The sequence below is a fragment of the Schistocerca nitens genome, chromosome 9 (assembly GCF_023898315.1).
Source record: "Schistocerca nitens isolate TAMUIC-IGC-003100 chromosome 9, iqSchNite1.1, whole genome shotgun sequence".
Lineage (NCBI taxonomy): Eukaryota > Metazoa > Arthropoda > Insecta > Orthoptera > Acrididae > Schistocerca > Schistocerca nitens.
In genome coordinates, this window is record NC_064622.1 from 13341588 (window position 1) to 13362058 (window position 20471).

Genomic DNA, 20471 nt, shown 5'->3' on the forward strand with positions numbered 1-20471 from the left:
TTGGAAATCGCATTTCAGTCCTGATTTTTTGTGGGAAGATCGTGTTACGCGTCATGTAAGAAGGGGAAACGTCTTTCAGCACCTGACAGATACCGACTCAACGCCCTGTAGCGTCTGAGCAGCCGCACGCGGCTAGCGCCCGAGAGGACAGACGTATATTTCACGTCGCCTGCCTTGTGTCAGGAAATGGGCAAGACCAGTGCCATGATGTCTGCAGAGGCACAGCTTGTCAGCATGGCAACCATTGTTGCAGCTTCGTTTGCCACGAGAGGGTTTGGAGATCCGCTGATAGTGGTGCAGTCGACGACAGGACTGCATACACACTAGTCGTTCCACTTCATCTCCTCAGACGAGTCTCCGATCTGCATACGGTACCCAGCAGCTGGCGTAACGGTGTGAGCTGCCGTAGGGAGCACAACATAACGCAATCACATCTAACGTGTTATCGGCGGCGATTGTGCCATGTGTTCGATGTCTCTGTGACGTCATCTTCCAACAAGATGACGACCTGTGCTGTCCTGAGCCACCTAGAGACAGAGGGCGTTGTACTGTTACCCCGTCCACCATGTTTCTCACCGAGTGAAAACTACGGGTCACGAGTTGGTCAGAGACCGCCGTGCCCCCGCTCGCCAGCCACTAGGACGCTGAATCCTGGCCTCGACCTGAACAACACGGCGTCACGTCCCACACCAGTTCAACTCGATGCCCAGCTGGGTTAGAGCCAATGATTCTGCAATAGGTAGCAGCTCTGTGCACAAAATTTTTCACTTCTGCGGGCTCCTACATCGCCTTCAAATTTAATCACGTATTTATGTGTGGTGTCTGTTCTTTCAAACATGTCCGAAAGAACGCACACCACATATACACGCATCAAAAGAAGTTTTGCATCGCCCCGGTTCCCAGAACCCCTGAAGACAGACGTTGATTGTGGACATTGTATCACAGACACAGTCCCTTTGACTCTTCAGAGAGTCTCTTCACCGATGAGTGTCGCATACACCTTCAACTGGACAATCGTCGGAGACGTGTTTGGAGGCAACCCGGTCAGGCTCGACGCCTTAGGCACACTGTCCAGCGAGTGCAGCAAGTTGGAGGTTCCCTGCTGTCTGGGGTGGCAGTATGTGCGGCAGACGTACGCCGCTGGTGGTCATGGAAGGCGCAGTAACGGCTGTTCGATACGTGAATGCCATCCTCCGACCGATAGTGCAACCATATCGGCAGCATATTGGCGAGGCATATGTCTTCATGGACGACAATTCGCGCCTCCATCTGGCACATCTTGTGAATTACTTTCTGCAGGAAAACGACATCGCTCGACTAGAGTGGCCGGCATGTTCTCCAGACATGAACCCTATCGGAACATGCCTGGGATAGATTGAAAAGGGCTGTTTATGGACGACGTGACCCACCAAACACTCTGAGGGAACTACGAGGAATCGCCATTGAGGAGTGGGACAATCTGGACCAACAGTGCCTTGATGAACTTGTCGATAGTATGCCACGACGAATACAGGCATGCATCAATGCAAGAGGAAGTGCTACTGAGTATTAGAGGTACCAGTGTGTACTGCAATCTGGACCACCACATCTGAAGATCTCGCTGTATGGTGGTACAACATACAATGTGTAGTTTCCACGACCAATAAGGAGGGCGGAAATGATGTTTATGTTGATCTCTATTCCAGTTTTCTGTACAGGTTCCGGAACTCTCGGAACCGAGGTGATGCAAAAATTTTTTTGATGTGTGTATATAACTAACGCCAACACGGCCAATAATTTCTTCAGTGCAGATGCACACCAGAACCGATCCCTTATGGGAATCAGCGAAATGCCACGAGTAATGAGGATAAGGGGCAAGCGGCACTACATGAGTAGTGTGTAGATAGGTTGAGAATTTGTGTGTGGTGGGAGGCATGCTAGGGTACTTGGTGCAGCTGTGATGACCACTGCGTGTCTCTGGATGGCGCAGTGGTCAGCGCAACTGCCTACTAAGCAGGAGACGTGGGTTCGAATTCCAGTCTCGCACAAATTTTCAACTTTGCCCATTCATTTAAATCAATGCCCACTCACAACCAATGTCTGTAATTCGTTTGTATCTTAATTACGTATTCCTCGAACTGCACTGTAAACACATAACGACTAAAATTTCGTTTGTTTCGACAGGAGCATCAAAATACAAAAGAAGGAAGAATATCTACAGGGAGTAACCAGGGGGTATAAGTACACATATTTCTATTGGTGACTGACGATGGTGTACTGAACAACATTACGTCATTATTTACATAATCTGGACACTGATAATAATAGCTATTAGGATTAGTATGTTTTAGGCTTGTTAATATCTCCAAGTACATGTGGCAAGAGCGAGCCTTTAATCCTTACTTTCCCCTGGGCAGCAGATCAGGTGTTGGAGTGTGGATACAGGGTTACAGAATGGTTAGTCTGTACCGACAGGCGAAGTCTACATAGTGGTGCACTTACGGCCATGCAGAAACCATCTTGTCATAATGCTTGTGATATCTTTGTCGAAAGACTGTTCGATACAGAGAAAAAACAACCAACACGCCGATATATGTACATATTCTCGTACCACGTTTAAATATATATGCTGTTATGTCCATTACACCCTGTACATAAACATGGTTATCTTACTGTGTCAGATTATATCGTGTTAGACCAAAAAGTGGCCCCGTCCAGTGTGTCTGCGTTAGCCTTGCGTGGATCCCACACAGTGCAGGTACTGGGACACAGTTCGTACCTGCAAGCGGTGGTGGGTGGCAACGTCCACGTATCCACAAACAATCACACGGAGTCCATTCATGAGGAGATCTCGCCTCTATCCAGGTCTACATGTTTTATTTGGACCTCCAGAGCGCAGCAACTGTCAGGACTGGCAAATCACATCGTAATATCTGCCTACGGAATATCCACTGTTGCCGTTTTCTTCTCTATCACTATGTCATCCTACTCGTCTACAATGGGCGAGGCTGGTATGTTAGTGTCACACGCCGAAAAGATTGTGAACTTCCACGTTAAGACAGCAATCAGTTTAATGTTCAGAGCAGATAAATTCTACTTTCTCTTGTCGTATTTCAGAGAGAGAAACGCTTTTGAATTCGTCTCCTTGAGATCTACGGTACTAGCTGTCCTCAGGACTCTGTCGGTCGTGCACTATTAAGAGGATCCTTGCAGGCATTCAGCTGAGGAAAAACTTTATTGCCATGGTTAAATGAGGTACGGAAAATCTGAATTATCGCTGTATGAACAATTATTACGAATTTAAAACTCACCGCAGTGAGTTACAGTTGCGATAACATATTTTAATGTTTGTTTATTTTATTTCAGTCGTTCAGATCCTTTACGATAACGAGTGACGTCCTCAGAACGTCTTCGTTCTTCCAAATAGCGCTTCGCTCTTTCCCTGCCCTCGATCTCTCTGCTTCTGTGATCTTACTTTCTATCCTGCTATCAGTCTGCTTATGGCCATTCACAGTATTCCTATAGCTGTAGCTTTACTGCACTGCAGCGTTTTGATTTTTCATTCATTTCAATTTATTTCCCAGTTGTTCCCTGGCAAAGATATTGACGTCACAAAGTGCCCAGCATATCTCCGTGTCATACCTGAAGATGTGTTGTAAAGTGCCGCGCCGCTCCTGTCTTGATCTGTACAGCCAGACCCCAGCCAGCTCGTCTCCTGGAGTTCGAGGCTGTCTTGCCAAAGACCGTCCTCTCTGCTGCATGTGTGATTATAGGCGTGTAATGTCTCGATTTATCGGTTCTCTGTAGGAGGTTCTTCGCGTAGGTTGTCTTTGCAACATGTCGTTGCTTCTGCAGTATCGGAACATCTATCTTATCCTCTTCTCCGCCCGTAGTTTACCAGTTATGTTCTCTCGTAGTATTCACATACGAACAGTAAATTGCAGCCTCGTAAATTGTCTTAGTAGTACATCACAGAACAGGAGGTGTTTTCCGGGAAGGAAGCCTTCAACTTGAGTTCTTGTAGAAGTGTGCCGTAAATCTACCTTGCAGAGTGCTCCAGACTTTTCTGAAATGTATTGTATTTTATGGAACTTCAATCAAATCCCGAGAACTTTTTTTTTTAAAAAAAACGCTAGAACATTGTAAAACATTCAAGAAGATTTGAAAGCGTTAAAGAATACTCCGGGATGATCTTGAACACTCTAGAGTAAAGTAGAACTTTCGAAATATTTTAGAACAGTCGAAAAATTCGTTGAGATTCGTGGAAGCTCGAGGACTTTATACATGAATCTCGACGAACGTCCTGGTGACCCCCAAGGTGTGATGGCGACCGCTTCAAACACTCTCATCCCCACAGCCAGAACGATGCACATCGGGCCAACTTGAGAATAAGGTTGATTTGGAGGCGTCATAAACTTGTCTCACAAACATTTTCACCATAGTTTTCTTGACTTTTCTCGGACAGACCCAGCTATCTCTAAATAACGTAAAGCTAAACGTTTTCTGATCGTTTGGGAATCGTGTAACTGAGGCGGGAGCCGGCCGGAGTGGCCGAGCGGTTCTAGGCGCTACACTCTGGAACCGCGTGACCGCTACGATCGCAGGTTCGAATCCTGCCTCGGGCATGGATGTGTGTGATGTCCTTAGGTTAGTTAGGTTTCAGTAGTTCTAAGTTCTAGGGGACTGATGACCACAGAATTTAAGTCCCATAGTGCTCAGAGCCATTTGAACCATTTGAACTGAGGCGGGAGTTCGGTACCAGCCCCGTATTCACCTAGTGAGATGTGGAAAACCGCCTAAAATCCAGAGCCAGGCTGTCCAGCACACCGACGCACCTAGTGGGGTGTGGAAAACCGCCTAAAATCCACAGCCAGGCTGACCGGCACATCGACCCTCGTCCTCAATTCGATCCGGAGCCAAAGTGTCTCCCCATGGCCCGGAATTGGGCGGTTTAAAGCACTCGGCTATCCGGACGGTTTGAATGGGTACGATAGTGACGGTGTTATTTTGATAGTTGCGTTAAATATCGCTTGTTCTTATTTGTTTCGTTGGTGAAAGCTTTTCTAGTCTCAAAAGTAATACTCGTAGCGTTCAACTTGGACTGTGAGTTGTGTCCTTTCCTTATATCAGTGCACTGGCACAGTATCTCTGAAAACCGCTAAGCTGCAAGCTGTGACTCCCCAGGCAGAGTGCAACAGCATCACGGTGTCCAGCTCAGCGATCGTAAAACTAAGAAAAACAGAGTTTTCGGAGTGCCCTTGTCTGAGCTACCGGACAGATGCCGGCAGGCGTGGAGTCCTCGCTTAACGTTTTGGAGAGCGTTTAGCGGCGCGTTTCACGGCCCGCCGGCCGGCGATCGATCACATCACACGTCCGGTCGAGTGCGTATCTCGTTACGGCCGGCGCCGCAGTCGCTCATCCCGGCGCGGATCGATTACTCGCCTCACTGCGATAGCCGCGCGCCGGCCGCTGCGATCGGGTTGCGCCAAACAGCGACTGGAAGCACGATACGCCAAAACAACTCGAGTAACGCGATAACTCTCCAGACGTATGCCAAAATGGACACTGATGTCACCCCACCGCGGCACGTTGCTTCGCTAGCCTGTTCGCACAGCTCGAGCCTCGAAAGTGCTGGCTTGCGAGACAGGCAGGTGGTCCACGCCCGGTCTGGTGAGCGGAAATTCGTGCCCCTAGGCTGTAACTGAGCCGTTCGTTCCTTCGCAGTATCCTCTCTTCCAGGAGGACTATTCCCGCAAGATACGCATAAAATAACCTAAATAGCCTGTGACGAGGGCCTCCCGTCGGGTAGACCGCTCGCCTGGTGCAAGTCTATCGAGTTGACGCCACTTCGGCGACTTGCGCGTCGATGGGGATGAAATGATGATGATTAGGACAACACAACACCCAGTCCCTGAGCGGAGAAAATCTCCGACCCAGCCGGGAATCGAACCCGGGCCCTTAGAATTGAGAGTACGTCGCGCTGACGACTCAGCTACCGGGGGCGGACGCAAGATACGCAGAACGACGTCTGCAAATCTCGGCAGCTGGGAGAGAAGCTGGTGTCGGGAGTCCAGCCGTGAGGGCGGGCAGCAGCAGATGGAAGCTCCGCCGCTCAGGGGATTCCCCGCCAAGGCCGGCGTACCGGGTCCGGGTGCCGCCTCCGCCTACACACAGTTTCGATTTGGCAACAAGTTTCACGGCCATTAGTTTGGTATACAGGCCAGCATGAGTGTCCTTTTAGGCGGTTTTCCAAGCTCGTTCATGGGAATGCTGAGCTGGTCCCTATTTTCTGCTTCTGGAAATACTATACGCACATTGTTCAAATACGGCAACACATGCAAGAAAGTTAACTCGATTCACAGACCGATAGCGCACCAAACTGCCCGTGAGACCCATAAAATTAAAATAAAACTAAATTACCTAATAATGAAAACCAGTGGACTCTGTACGCAGAAATAATCGCTACGAAATTCTGGAAGAGAGAGAGAGACAAGAGAAAGTAGAATTTATCTGCTCTGAACATTAAACTGATTGCTGTCTTAACGTGGAAGTTCACAATTTTTCCGGCGTGTGACACTAACATACCAGCAGCCTCGCACGTTGTAGGCGAGTAGGACGACATAATGGTAGAGAAAAAAATAGCAACAGTGCATATTCCGTAGGCAGATATTACCATCTGGTTTGACAGTCTTGATAGTTTCTGCGCTCTGAAGGTCCAAGTAAAACGTGTCGACCTGGATACAGGCGAGATCTCCTCATGAATGGACTCCGTGTGGCTGTTTGTGGCGCAACGGTCGCAGGTTCGAATACTCCCTCAGGCATGGATGTGTGTGATGTCCTTAGGTTAGTTAGGTTTAAGTAGTTCTAAGTTCTAGGGGACTGATGACCTCAGCAGTTAAGTCCCATAGTGCTCAGAGCCATTTGAACCATTTTGAACTGTTCGTGGATACGTGGACATTGCCACCCACCACCGCTTGCAGGTACGAACTGTGTCCCAGTACCTGCACTGTGTGGGATCCAAGCAAGGCTAACGCAGACACACTGCACGGGGCCACTTTTTGGTCTAACACGATATAATCTGACACAGTAAGATAACCATGTTTATGTACAGGGTGTAATGGACATAACAGCATATATATTTAAACGTGGTACGGGAATATGTACATATATCGGCGTGTTGGTTGTTTTTTCTCTGTATCGAACAGTCTTTCGACAAAGATGTCACAAGCATTATGACAAGATGGTTTCTGCATGGCCGTAAGTGCACCACTATGTAGACTTCGCCTGTCAGTACAGACTAACCATTCTGTAACTATGTATCCACACTCCAACACCTGATCTGCTGCCCAGGGGAAAGTAAGGATTAAAGGCTCGCTCTTGCCACATGTACTTGGAGATATTAACAAGCCTAAAACATACTAATCCTAATAGCTATTATTATCAGTGTCCAGATGATCTAAATAATGACGTAATGTTGTTCAGTACACCATCGTCAGGCACCAATAGAAATATGTGTACTTATACCACCTGGTTACTCCCTGTAGATATTCTTCCTTCTTTTGTATTTTGATGCTCCTGTCGAAACAAACGAAATTTTAGTCGTTGTGTGTTTACAGTGCAGTTCGAGGAATACGTAATTAAGATACAAACGAATTACAGACATTGGTTGTGAGTGGGCATTGATTTAAATGAATGGGCAAAGTTGAAAATTTGTGCGAGACTGGGATTCGAACCCACGTGTCCTGGTTACTAGGCAGTTGCGCTGACCACTGCGCCATCCAGAGACATTGGTTATCGCAGCTGCACCAAGTACCCTAGCGTGCCTCCCATCACACCCAAATTCTCAACCTATCCACACACCACTCATCTATCCTTGCCTAGAGAGATCCATCCTTACCTCACGGAACAATAATATCAGTCATCACCCTTTACGTGTAGCGTGTCCGTAAATTAGCGATTGCCAAGTTTGCTTCAGGCGCTATAGCCACCTTCATTCCTACCCAGACCATGTATCATCACCGCCCCACGCTGTCCCCACAATCCTTACCACACCCCCGAGAATCCCACCGTATGTACCGCTCCTTCTTGCTGACTCGTGGTCGGGACACACTCATACGCCATTGGCAAAAGATCGGAGTGACATCAGGAATTTATTAAATGCAAGGAAACGCCGGTTCTGGCGCCAGACGTGCACCAGACTCAACGCTACACTCCTCATTAACTCTTCCAAGTACAGGAAAGCATTCCGTCGACTCACTAGCACTAACTCCATACCTCACTACTCTTTCTCCCCGATAACCATCCCATACCTGACAACCTGACCAAAGCTAACCGTTTTCAGTCCTATCCCTCTGACATCTTCTCCCTCCATGATGGCCCACATTTTGATTACTCAGTTTTCCTTACCATGTACGAACGTACTAACACTGCCGTCCCGTCCCAGGCGTTCAACTTCCAGTACTTGGACAACGTAACACCAAGAGAATAAAATACAGCAGTTACGGCAAGCGACAAAAGAGAAGTACTCTACAAAAAAACCATCATTTCCCCAGTCAAGAGTGCATTACTTATCGACACCTCAAAGAATGCCTACTCACCACTCTTGGAATCCTTTGCACCACTGTTCTCTCCACAGATTACTATCATCAACAATAGAAAAAATCCAGAACTCTACTTTTTCCCAAACCACACAAATCTCCTACTGATAACTGCTCCTAACCCCGCATGTGCCTCACCTCAGTGTTTAGCAAGGCCTGCGAATCCATCCTCTCCCGACGAATCTATCAATACTTTTTCTCATTAACCATCGTTACTTCCGTCCCAGATTTTCCTCCGATGAATAGCTCTTGCATCTCATCCACCTCCTATCCCACCTACTCAACTTCTGTAGGTACGCTATTTTTGTCTCCCTCGACCTACAAACAGACTGCGACAGTGTATGGAATTCTGGTCTTCTTTTCAAACACCAGACTTACGCACTTCCAATTAACTATGTCCAACTCATTGCATTCTTCCTGTGTAATTGCTCATTCTTTGTCACTATTAACAATAGCGATTCCTGTACCTTCTATCCCACTGCAGGAGTGTCCCAATGCTCTGCCCTTTCTCCCCTCCTTTATCTCCTCCACGCTGCTGATACACCCAAACCACCCACACCAGTCCACCTCCTTCAGTATTCTCATGACACCTCTTTCCTCGGCCTCTAACCTATACTACAGAAATCCCAATGATCCCTTCAAATAACCTCTGTCAGTTTATCTCCTGCTGTAACCAATGACTCCTCAAGACCAATTCCTCCAAAACCCGGGCAATAATTATTGGACGAAACCCGCATTTTCTGCCTCCATGACTTCCGTTCTATCCAGTTAACTAACAGACTAAAATATCTTGGACTAAACTTTGACCGACAAATAACGTGTACACCTCACCTACTAACCATCCAACAGAAAGCTCACAGCACACCAAAACTACTAAGAGAACCTCTCCACTGTTCCTCACACCTACAAAACCTTGATCCTACCTATCCTCTGCTACGCAAATGTTGCATGGATTCCGCCCCACCAAAGTTCTTTAAGTCCCTCCAAATCCTCGAACGCCATGCACTCCACTTCGCTTTCCACATTCGTTTGCTTTCGCCCACATGGATCCTCTACTGTCTCGTCAAATTCCCACCCCTTCTCACTCATAGCGAACACCTCAGTATCTCCCGGTCGCCAACCCTGGTATGCTGCCGCGCCTTCGCAAACTCATCTCTCCGTCCCTACACCTACACACACTCGATCTGCTATCCCAACGCAACTTCAACCAACCCCCTCTCCCAGACGTGAGATCCGCCCCGACATTTATCCCTCCTACCAACTATCACTCTTCCTCACCTATTCCACTTTACATCACATCAGGGCTCCTCTCGCCTTTTTCCTCTACACTCATCCCCATCCTTTTCTTCTTGTGACCACTGCCCTACGCACACAACACAGAATTCCCCATTCTGTGTCTTTTCACCGACTGCATTTCCCATTATCCACCGTAACTCCTAGCGATCATCTCCACAGTTTTCCTACCTAACAGATCCTTATCTTTCTACTCACATTCCATAACCTTATGAAACATACTCTCTCCTCTGACTATACATCTCACCCCGTGTAGGTCCTTCCGTTTTTATTTCACAGAGCAATGCTTCAATGTTTTAATCAGAAGACTTTCACATTTCTGCGATGTGATTTTAGAATGTATATATTTTCGTTTCTCTAACTGTTCGTCTTTGATTTTTAATTTAAAACAGAAAAACAGCCCCATATTTTGTTCCCAATTGTCACTATAATTTTTTAATTCGTTTCGCTGAAGAGTGGAATATTACACCACTGACAGCCCCCCCCCCCCCCCCCACCATATGGGGCGAGGGGGATGAAATAAAAATAAATAAATGAAAAGGTTACTTCAGAAAGGCATTTAGTAGACAGTTATCTTTACAAATCCACCTTCTACCAGTACTAAGTTTAACTATTTGACGCCAACATTCTTCTGTTTTTTTTTTTTTTTTTTAGTTATGTAACTGAACTTATAGGACACAAATCAGCTGACGAGCTTCTGAGGGTGAAGTGAAAGCATTTACTGTTACACTAACAGCTATTTACCAACATTCACACATCATTGTTTCCTAAAGTTTCTGAGGAAGAACCCATTTCTCTGCAGTACATGCTGAAATACAGACAGGTAGGGAGACAGAAACAGCAGCTGTTTTTGCCAGTTATTTTTAGATTATAATATTTTTTCTGTGATGCCCCAGTATAATGGACTGCGTCGGGAAGTCCATAAGAGGAAGCTCTTTATGTGCGGTTCATCACCTAATCCCTAGAGGAAAGTAGAAGTTTCCACATTTCCACCGCCGTAAACCCTCCTCTTTTGTGGAACACCGAGTCAGCATTGTAGTGCTGCTGTGGCTCGGTAACGAGGATTATGTTTTATATGTTGCGATTTTCAGCGTCAGAATCCAACACAAATAATGCTCCACTAGCCAACACTAGCACTGGCACTTGTTTGACAGTAATATCTTAAAGACACGTGTCAGCCTTATTTACCTGCTTTGGACTGCCCTAACAGTTATGACTTAATAATGGTCTAACAACGTTTACCATTGTATCCGATAATGACATAAAAGCCGTAATCTGGATAGTAAAGAACATTAAATATACAGGGTGGTCCATTGATAGTGACCGGGCCAAATATCTCACGAAATAAGCAGCAAACGAAAGAATTACAAAGAACGAAACTCGTCTAGCTTGAAGGGGGAAACCAGATGTCGCTATGATTGGCCCACTAGATGGCTCTGCCATAGGTCAAACGGATATCAACTGCGTTTTTTTTTTTCAAATAGGAACCACCACTTTTTTATTACATGTTCCTGTAGTACGTAAAGAAATATGAATGTTTTAGTTGGACCACTTTTTTCTCTTTGTGATAGATGGCGCTGTAATAGTCACAAACGTATAAGTACGTGGTATCAGGTAACATTCCGCCAGTGTGGACGGTGTTTGCTTCGTGATAGATTTCCCGTGTTAAAATGGACCATTTACCAAATGCGGAAAAGGTCGATATCGTGTTGATGTATGGCTATTGTGATCAAAATGCCCAACGGGCGTGTGCTATGTATGCTGCTCGGTATCCTCGACGACATCATCCAAGTGTCCGGACAGTTCGCCGGACAGTTACGTTATTTAAGGAAACAGGAAGTGTTCAGTCAGATGTCAAACGTCAACCACGACCTGCAACAAATGATGATGCCCAAGTAGGTGTTTTAGCTGCTGTCGCGGCCTATCCGCACATCAGTAGCAGACAAACTGCGTGAGAAACGGGAACCTCAAAAACGTCGGTGTTGAGAATGCTACATCAACATCAGTTGCGCCCGTACCATATTTCTGTGCACCAGGAATTGCATGGCGACGACTTTGAACGTCGTGTATAGTTCTGCGACTGGGCACAAGAGAAATTACGGGATGATGACAGATTTTTTGCACGCGTTCTATTTAGCGACGAAGCGTTATTCACCAACAACGGTAACGTAAACCGGCATAATATGCACTATTGGGCAACGGAAAATCCACGATGTCTGCGACAAGTGGAACATCAGCGACCTTGGCGGGTTAATGTATGGTGCGGCATTATGGGAGTAAGCATAATTGGCCTCCATTTTATCGATGGCAATGTAAATGGTGTAATGTATGGTGATTTCCTACGTAATGTTTTACCGATGTTACTACAAGATGTTTCACTGCATGACAGAATGGCGATGTACTTCCAACATGATGGATGTGCGGAACATAGCTCGCGTGCGGTTGAAGCGGTATTGAATAGCATATTTCATGACAGGTGGATTGGTCGTTGAAACACCATACCATAACCCGTACGTTCACCGGATCTGACGTCCCTGGATTTCTTTCTGTGGGGAAAGTTGAAGGATATTTGCAATCGTGATCGAACGACAACGCCTGACAACATGCGTCAGCGCATTGTCAATGCATGTGCGTACATTACCGAAGGCGAACTACTAGCTGTTGAGAGGAATGGCGTTACACGTATTGCCAAATGCATTGAGGTTGACGGACATCATTTTGAGCATTTATTGCATTGTAACAGTATGCGTTCTCAGAAATGATAAGTTCACAAAGGTACATGCATCACATTGGAACAACCGAAATAAAATGTTCAAACGTACCTACGTTCTGTATTTTAATTTAAAAAACCTACCTGTTACCAACTGTTCGTCTAAAATTGTGAGCCATATGTTTGTGACTATTACAGCGCCATCTATCACAAAGTGAAAAAAGTGGTCCAACTAAAACATTCATATTTCTTTACGTACTACACGAATATGTAATAAAAAATGGGGCTTCCTATTTTTAAAAAAATGCAGTTGGCGCCATCTAGCGGGCCAACCATAGCGCCATCTGGTTTCCCCCTTCAAGCTAGACAAGTTTCGTTCTTTGTAGTTTTTTCGTTTGATGCTTATTTCGTGAGATATTTGGCCCGGTCACGATCAGTGGACCACCCTGTAGTAATACACTGCCTGTACCTCATGCTGCTGCGCAAAAACACCAGTGCCTTCACCCAACAACAACAATTTCTGTGCACATCAGCAGTGTCCCAGACAAGTGTGATGGGACGGCTGTCACTCTCTGTATACACAAGTGAGATGACGGACAGGGTGGGCAGCAATCTGCGGTTGTCTGCTGATGATGCTGTGGTGTACGGTGAGGTGTCGACGTTCAGTGGCTGTAGGAGGGTACTAGATGACTCAGACAAAGTGTCTAGTTGTTGTTATGGATGGCAGCTAGCTCTGAATGTAGACAAATGTAAGTCAATACGGATGAGTAGGAAAAACAAATCCTAATGTTTGAATACAGCATTAGAGGTGTCCTGCTTGGCATAGTCACAGCGTTTAAATATCTGGGCGTAACGTTCCAAAGCGATACGAAGTTGAACGAGCATGTGGGGACTGTAATAAGCAAGACGAATAGTCTGCTTCGGTTTATTCGGAGAATTTTTGGAAAGTGTGGTTCATCTGTTAAGTAGGCCGCATACAGGACGCTGGTGGGAACTATTCCTGAGTATTACTGGGTCGTTTGGGATCCACACCAGGTCGGATTAAAGACAGTCATCGAAGCAATTCAGAAGTGGGCTGCTAGATTTGTTACTGCTAAGTTCGAACAACACGCAACTATTACGGAAATGCCTCGGGAACTCAAATGGGAATCCCTGCAGGGGAGGCGACATTCTTTTCGAGGAACACTACTGAGAAAGTTTAGGGAACCGGCATCTGAAGGTGACTGACTGCACAGCGGTTCTACTGCCTCGAACTTACATTTCGCGTAAGGACCACGAAGATAAGCCACGAGAAATTAGTGCTGATACGGAGGCATACAGACTCTGTTTGCAAGTGGAACAGGAAAGGAAATGAGTAGTAGCGGTAAAGGGCACCTTCCGCCACGCACTACACGGTGACTTGCGGAGTAGGCATGTAGATTGAGGTCTACATGTAGAACACGCCTTGCACTTGATGGTCTCACGAGAAATATATGTGTATTTAATTTATAACATCTCCGATATTTTTTTCTCACAAACTAATCACATCAAAATATGAGACCTGTGTCACTTCTCGACATAACCAACCTCTAGCTATACAGATTATTCACAACGTCGACGCCACGATTCCATTGGCGCTGCGAGCGCATCTTTAAGAGTCTCGTTTGATGACTGGAAAATCTCTGGTGTAATCGTGGCACGCCTAGCTTCCACTGACATGGCTCGCGCTTCGCTTTAGGACTGAGAAAGGCATTAAAGTCTCGTCCATCGTCACAATCAATGAAAAGAAAGTCCCGTTCATGCCGCCTGATGCATCAACATGGCCAGCCATGAAAAAGTTTTAAGTATGCAGAACAGCCCTCGCTCTCGCCACTGCCGGTAGACTCCTGTGTGCCTGTACTCTGCCGCCCCCAACGTCGCGCGTTCACAAGGAGTGCGCCGGTATTTTAAAACGAGCCGCATGTGGCTACCTGTTTCCTGTAACTAGGAAACAAATGGTAGGTGTTACAACATGACTGCACCTCGCTTCTATGCTATTCAGTAACGCGGACCTCCTTCGCAACACTGTCGCCCAACTCCGTGATGTAGCGGTTGTCAGTCCACAACCGTGCAACAACTGTAGAGTCCCTCGATCGATGACTACGAGAAAGGTAGCAAGGCTTAATCAAGACTACCATAACGTCAGGAACGACCACCCAAATCGAAGTGTGGGATCTACCCTGAAAACAATACCTACATCTACATCTACATTCATACTCCGCAAGCCACCCAACGGTGTGTGGCGGAGGGCACTTTACGTGCCACTGTCATTACCTCCCTTTCCTGTTCCAGTCGCGTATGGTTCGCGGGAAGAACGACTGTCTGAAAGCCTCCGTGCGCGCTCTAATCTCTCTAATTTTACATTCGTGATCTCCTCGGGAGGTATAAGTAGGGGGAAGCAATATACTCGATACCTCATCCAGAAACGCACCCTCTCGAAACCTGGCGAGCAAGCTACACCGCGATTCAGAGCGCCTCTCTTGCAGAGTCTGCCACTTGAGTTTATTAAACATCTCCGTAACGCTATCACGGTTACCAAATAACCCTGTGACGAAACGCGCCGCTCTTCTTTGGATCTTCTCTATCTCCGCCGTCAACCCGATCTGGTACGGATCCCACACTGATGAGCAATACTCAAGTATAGGTCGAACGAGTGTTTTGTAAGCCACCTCCTTTGTTGCTGGACTACATTTTCTAAGCACTCTCCCAATGAATCTCAACCTCGTACCCGCCTTACCAACAATTACTTTTATATGATCATTCCACTTCAAATCGTTCCGCACGCATACTCCCAGATATTTTACAGAAGTAACTGCTACCAGTGTTTGTTCCGCTATCATATAATCATACAATAAAGGATCCTTCTTTCTATGTATTCGCAACACATTACATTTGCGTATGTTAAGGGACAGTTGCCACTCCCTGCACCAAGTGCCTATCCGCTGCAGATCTTCCTGCATTTCGCTACAATTTTCTAATGCTGCAACTTCTCTGTATACTACAGCATCATCCGCGAAAAGCCGCATGGAACTTCCGACACTATCTACTAGGTCATTTATATATATTGTGAAAAGCAATGCTCCCATAACACTCCCCTGTGGCACGCCAGAGGTTACCTTAACGTCTGCAGACGTCTCTCCATTGATAACAACATGCTGTGTTCTGTTTGCTAAAAAATCTTCAATCCAGCCACACAGCTGGTCTGATATTCCGTAGGCTCTTACTTTGTTTATCAGGCGACAGTGCGGAACTGTATCGAACGCCTTCCGGAAGTCAAGAAAAATAGCATCTATCTGGGAGCCTGTATCTAATATTTTCTGGGTCTCATGAACAAATAACGCGAGTTGGGTCTCACGCGATCGCTGTTTCCGGAATCCATGTTGATTCCTACATAATAGATTCTGGGTTTCCAAAAACGACATGATACCACGTCCAATAATGCAGACAGCAAAACCCGGATGGAAATATTCCACCTAACACGGGTTCCAAGGATTTCGTAGTTTGTTCAGATTCACTTTTGGAGTTTCGACACTAAACATTGCCCTTGTTTTACCCTCAAACCTCACGCACAACAAGAATAAATCGTCAAAGAAGATCAGTTGGTAAAAAGCAAGAGCTTTTATTATTACTCTATGGTAGCTAGTCGCATTGCAGTTCACAGCACATGTCAACAACGTAACAGGCAGCATCTCTCCATACAACTAATTCCACGTCAGCGCCACCTATATGGTATGGTACGTCAAACGGGCATTGTCTGTCAATTTAACACGAGCCTAATTCACAGCGTGAGACGTGGCGCAGCTGTAAACACGTTTCGTGTTCTTGATATGTGCTGTGATATGGAGTGCCGCTAACTACCTCAAGGAAATAATGAACCACTTGTAAGTACCTATGGTGCGAATCTACGACGGTGTCCAAAAGGAGGTAAAAGAACAGTCACGTGGCAATTGTGTTATCTTTCAGACAGTATAAGCAATAGTTGGCGTGGCCTCGCCTTCCTTTCCTTGTGGTGTGCCGACATTGCGAAACGAGAAAATAGTTTCAGATGTAGCTGTGTTAAGCCGAATAGCTTCATAGAGGTGGTGACGGTTTTTGCCTTCGTTCTGTCGAACATACAACTAAATTTATTGGGGGCTCGATGTTCACTAACATTTTTTGGCCCTGCATGTACATGCATTCTCTTCAAACCACTGCTAAGTGCCGGGGAGAAGCTACTGTGTGTGGTACGTCATCTCAGAGCGTCTCCCCCATTCCAGTCACGTATGGAGCAAGGGATGAGTCAGTGCTTGGACGCACCTGTATGGGATCTAGTTAGTTCCATCTCGTCCTCGCGCCCGCTATGGCAGTCATACGTAGGGGGCTCAAGAGTATCCCTAGATTCAGCACTTACCACTGGCTCCAGAAACATTGTAAGCGGGTTTTCGCGGGATAGATCGCGTCTACCTTTAAGCGTCTATCAATTCCTTCTTATCAGCATCTTCGTGACACACTGCCGTGGCTCAGTAAAATCAGTCGTTAGTGCTGACGTTCTTAGCATACGTATAATATGTGCTGTTACCCTATTCGGAATCGGTCTCACACACTTGAGCAATATTCTAGGGTGGGTCGCAGAAGTTATTTGTGACCAGTCTGACATATACTGAGCGTAGGCGGAGATTTCATTTCATAACCCTGAAAACTCTTACGTTCACGTATTTCAATGAATCGAGTAATTCCAACTGTCATTCACTGATATTGTCACAGGATACTAGTTTTCTGCCTTTTGTGTAGTGCACAGTTTCATATGTCTGGTCATTTAAAGCAATCTGCGAATCCTTGCAAAATTTTGAAATCTTATCAAGGCCTCACTGGGTATTTGGGCAACTTATTCAGACACTACTTCATTAGAGATAGGTGGACTGCAGAAAGTCAGAAGCTATTATTTATATCATCTAGTTGGTCACGAATAGGGAGGGCCTCAACAGGTTCTGCCGTGTGTAAGACGACTTTTTCTCCTGTGAGTAGTGTAAGGCAGTGAGCTGACTTCTGCTGTGCCCTGACGCGATGTGCTGCTCGCACTCGGCGATCGCAGCCGTATCGGCCACGGCTAGAGGGAACGGCCGTGTCGGGGCCGCGGGCGCCGGCATCGACCGCCGCTGTGTGCAGGCGGGCGGCGGCTCGCCGGCTGCGGAAGGCTGTAGGGCAGACTGCAGGGCTGGGCTGGGGAGGCCCTTCGGCTGCAGCCGGAGGCAGTCGGCCGCAGCCGGCCGGCGTGACCCAGTTGGGCCCATTTCGCCTCTCGGATGCTGCGGCGCGGCGCGCCCGACACAGCCCGCAACCAAACAAACTTAGGTGTCGCGCGGGCGACCTGCCGCGCAGTTTGCAGGCGCTCCCAGCGTCACGCTGGCTGCAATGTCACAGACAGTAGACTGCACGCTGTTGCGTTACCTGTCACCGGGAGTGTATAATGAGTCAGATTCTGAGCCCCCAGAAACTACACCACAAGTCCATACTACGGATTCATTGGTAACAATGATAAATTATACAGGCTGCAGTCAGTTCCAGGAGATTGGCCCCAGAACTCACTTGTGCTAAATATGCTGTGTTACATGTATCACACGATAAATCAAAACATTTATTCAAAGGCTCTCCCGTGGCTCTGAGCACTATAGGACTTAACATCAGTCCCCTAGAACTTAGAACTACTTAAAACTAACTAACCTAAGGACATCACACACATCCATGCCCGAGGCAGGATTCGAACCTGCGACGGTAGCGGTAGCGCGGTTCCAGACTGAAGCGCCTAGAACCGCTCGGCCACACCGACCGGCTTATTCAAAGGACGTAGTTCAGTAGTGAACACAACTAACAGAGATCACAATAAGAGCAATCGGTCGTGTTTTGTTTTACACTGTTGCCAACTAAATTTTGGCAGACCCTGACAAAAATAAAGTGCTGGACGTTCGTACTGACCTGCCTCAGTATCAACTCAGTTTGCAGCCCTTAAAAATCTGAAAAGCTTGTGAGGGCGTTGCAGGGGATGCTAAGAAATAATTCTTACGAAAGAAGTACTTTACGTTGGGCCGTTTACGAATCATTAACCACGTCGGCGCTCGCCCATACTCAACCAGACTACCAGACACACTCAAAAGTAAAAGTTCGTATGGAATTGATGGCAATTCCAACAGAGGACAAAAAGGTTGGTCCCAACCGATAAGTAGGATTCTCAGCCATATATGTAGTAGCTCACTGAAACAGGGAATTTTTCCAGATAGTTAAACCATTTCATAAAGAAGGGGATAGGTCTGTTGGTAACAACTACCGCCCAATCTCACTTCTGTCAGTTTTATCCAAAATTCTCGAAAAAATAATGTATTCAAGAGTAGCTTCATATATTTGTAAAAATGAAGTACTAACAAAATGTCAATTTTGTTTTCAGAAAGGCTTTTCAACAGAAAATGCTACTGATCAAATATTAAATGCATTGAATAACCTAACGTCACACACTGAAATATTTTGTGATCTCTTCAGAGGATTCTGACTGTGGGAATCATGAAATTCTTCTAGATAAGCTTAAGTATTGTGGAATGAGTGGGACAGTGTGAAAACGGTTTAATTTATATTTAACTGGAAGAATGCAGAAGTTTGAAATTAACAGTGCAGATAGTATGCAAAGCTCAGAAGAGTCCTCTAACTGGGGAGGTATCAAGAATGGTGTCCCACAGGATTCAGCCTTGGGTCCCGTAGTGTTCTTCATTTATATTAATGACTTGCCAGTCTATATTCATGAGGATGTAAAGCTAGTTCTTTTTTCTGAAGTATAGTATAGTATAGTATAGTACTGACACCCAATATAGTATAGTATAGTATAGTAATGACACCCAATAAACAAGAATTAGGTGAGGAAATTGTAAATAATGTCTTTCAGAAAATTATTAAGTGGTTCTCTGCAAATGGACTCTCACTAAATTTTGCGAAAACACATTGTATACGCAACAATGTACAGTAAATGGTATAACACCACTGATAAATATCGACTTTGACCAGAAGTCTGTTGCTAAGACAGAATATTCAAAATTTCTCGTTGTGTGCTCTGATGAGAAATTGAACTGAAAGAAACATGTTGATGATCTGCTGAAATTGTTAGGTTCATCTACTCATGCTATTAGGGTTATTGCAAATTTTGGTGATAAACATATCAGTAAATTAGCCTACTATGCATATTTTCATTCACTGCTTTCATATGCCATCATATTTTGGGGCAATTCATCATTAAGAGAAAAACTATTCATTGCACAAAAGCGTGTAATCAGAATAATAATTGGAGCCCACCCAAGATTGACTAAAGATTGGCTAAAATTTACAGACACGCGAAATTTGGCACGGACTTCAATGCGAGATGCCTTTAATAGGTTCCACAACGAAACATTGTCTCGAAATTTGGTAGAAAATCCGAAGAAATTCTGGTCGTATGTAAAGTACACAAGCGGCAAAACGCAGTCAATACCTTCGCTGCGCAGTGCCGATGGTACTGTACTGACGACTGTGCCGCTAAAGCGGAGTTATTGAACGCAGTTTTCCGAAATTCCTTCACCAGGGAAGACGAATGGAATATTCCAGAATTTGAAACACGAACAGCTGCTAGCGTGAGTTTCTTAGAAGTGGATACCTTAGGGGGTTGCGAAGCAACTCAAATCGCTTGATACGGGCAAATCTTCAGGTCCAGATTGTATACCGATTAGGTCCCTTTCAGATTACGCTGATGCAATAGCTCCCTACTTAGTAATCATATACAACCGCTCGCTCACCGATAAATCTGCACGTACAGATTGGAAAATTGCGCAGGTCGCACCAGTGTTTAAGAAGCGTAGTAGGAGTAATCCATTGAACTACAG

At 45.9% G+C, this 20471-nt stretch overlaps 1 pseudogene; it reads right to left on the minus strand.

The window, feature by feature from the left end:
* Positions 1-17924: 17924 nt before the first annotated feature.
* Positions 17925-20471, minus strand: part of LOC126203502 (uncharacterized) — a 71325-nt pseudogene continuing 68778 nt past the window's right edge.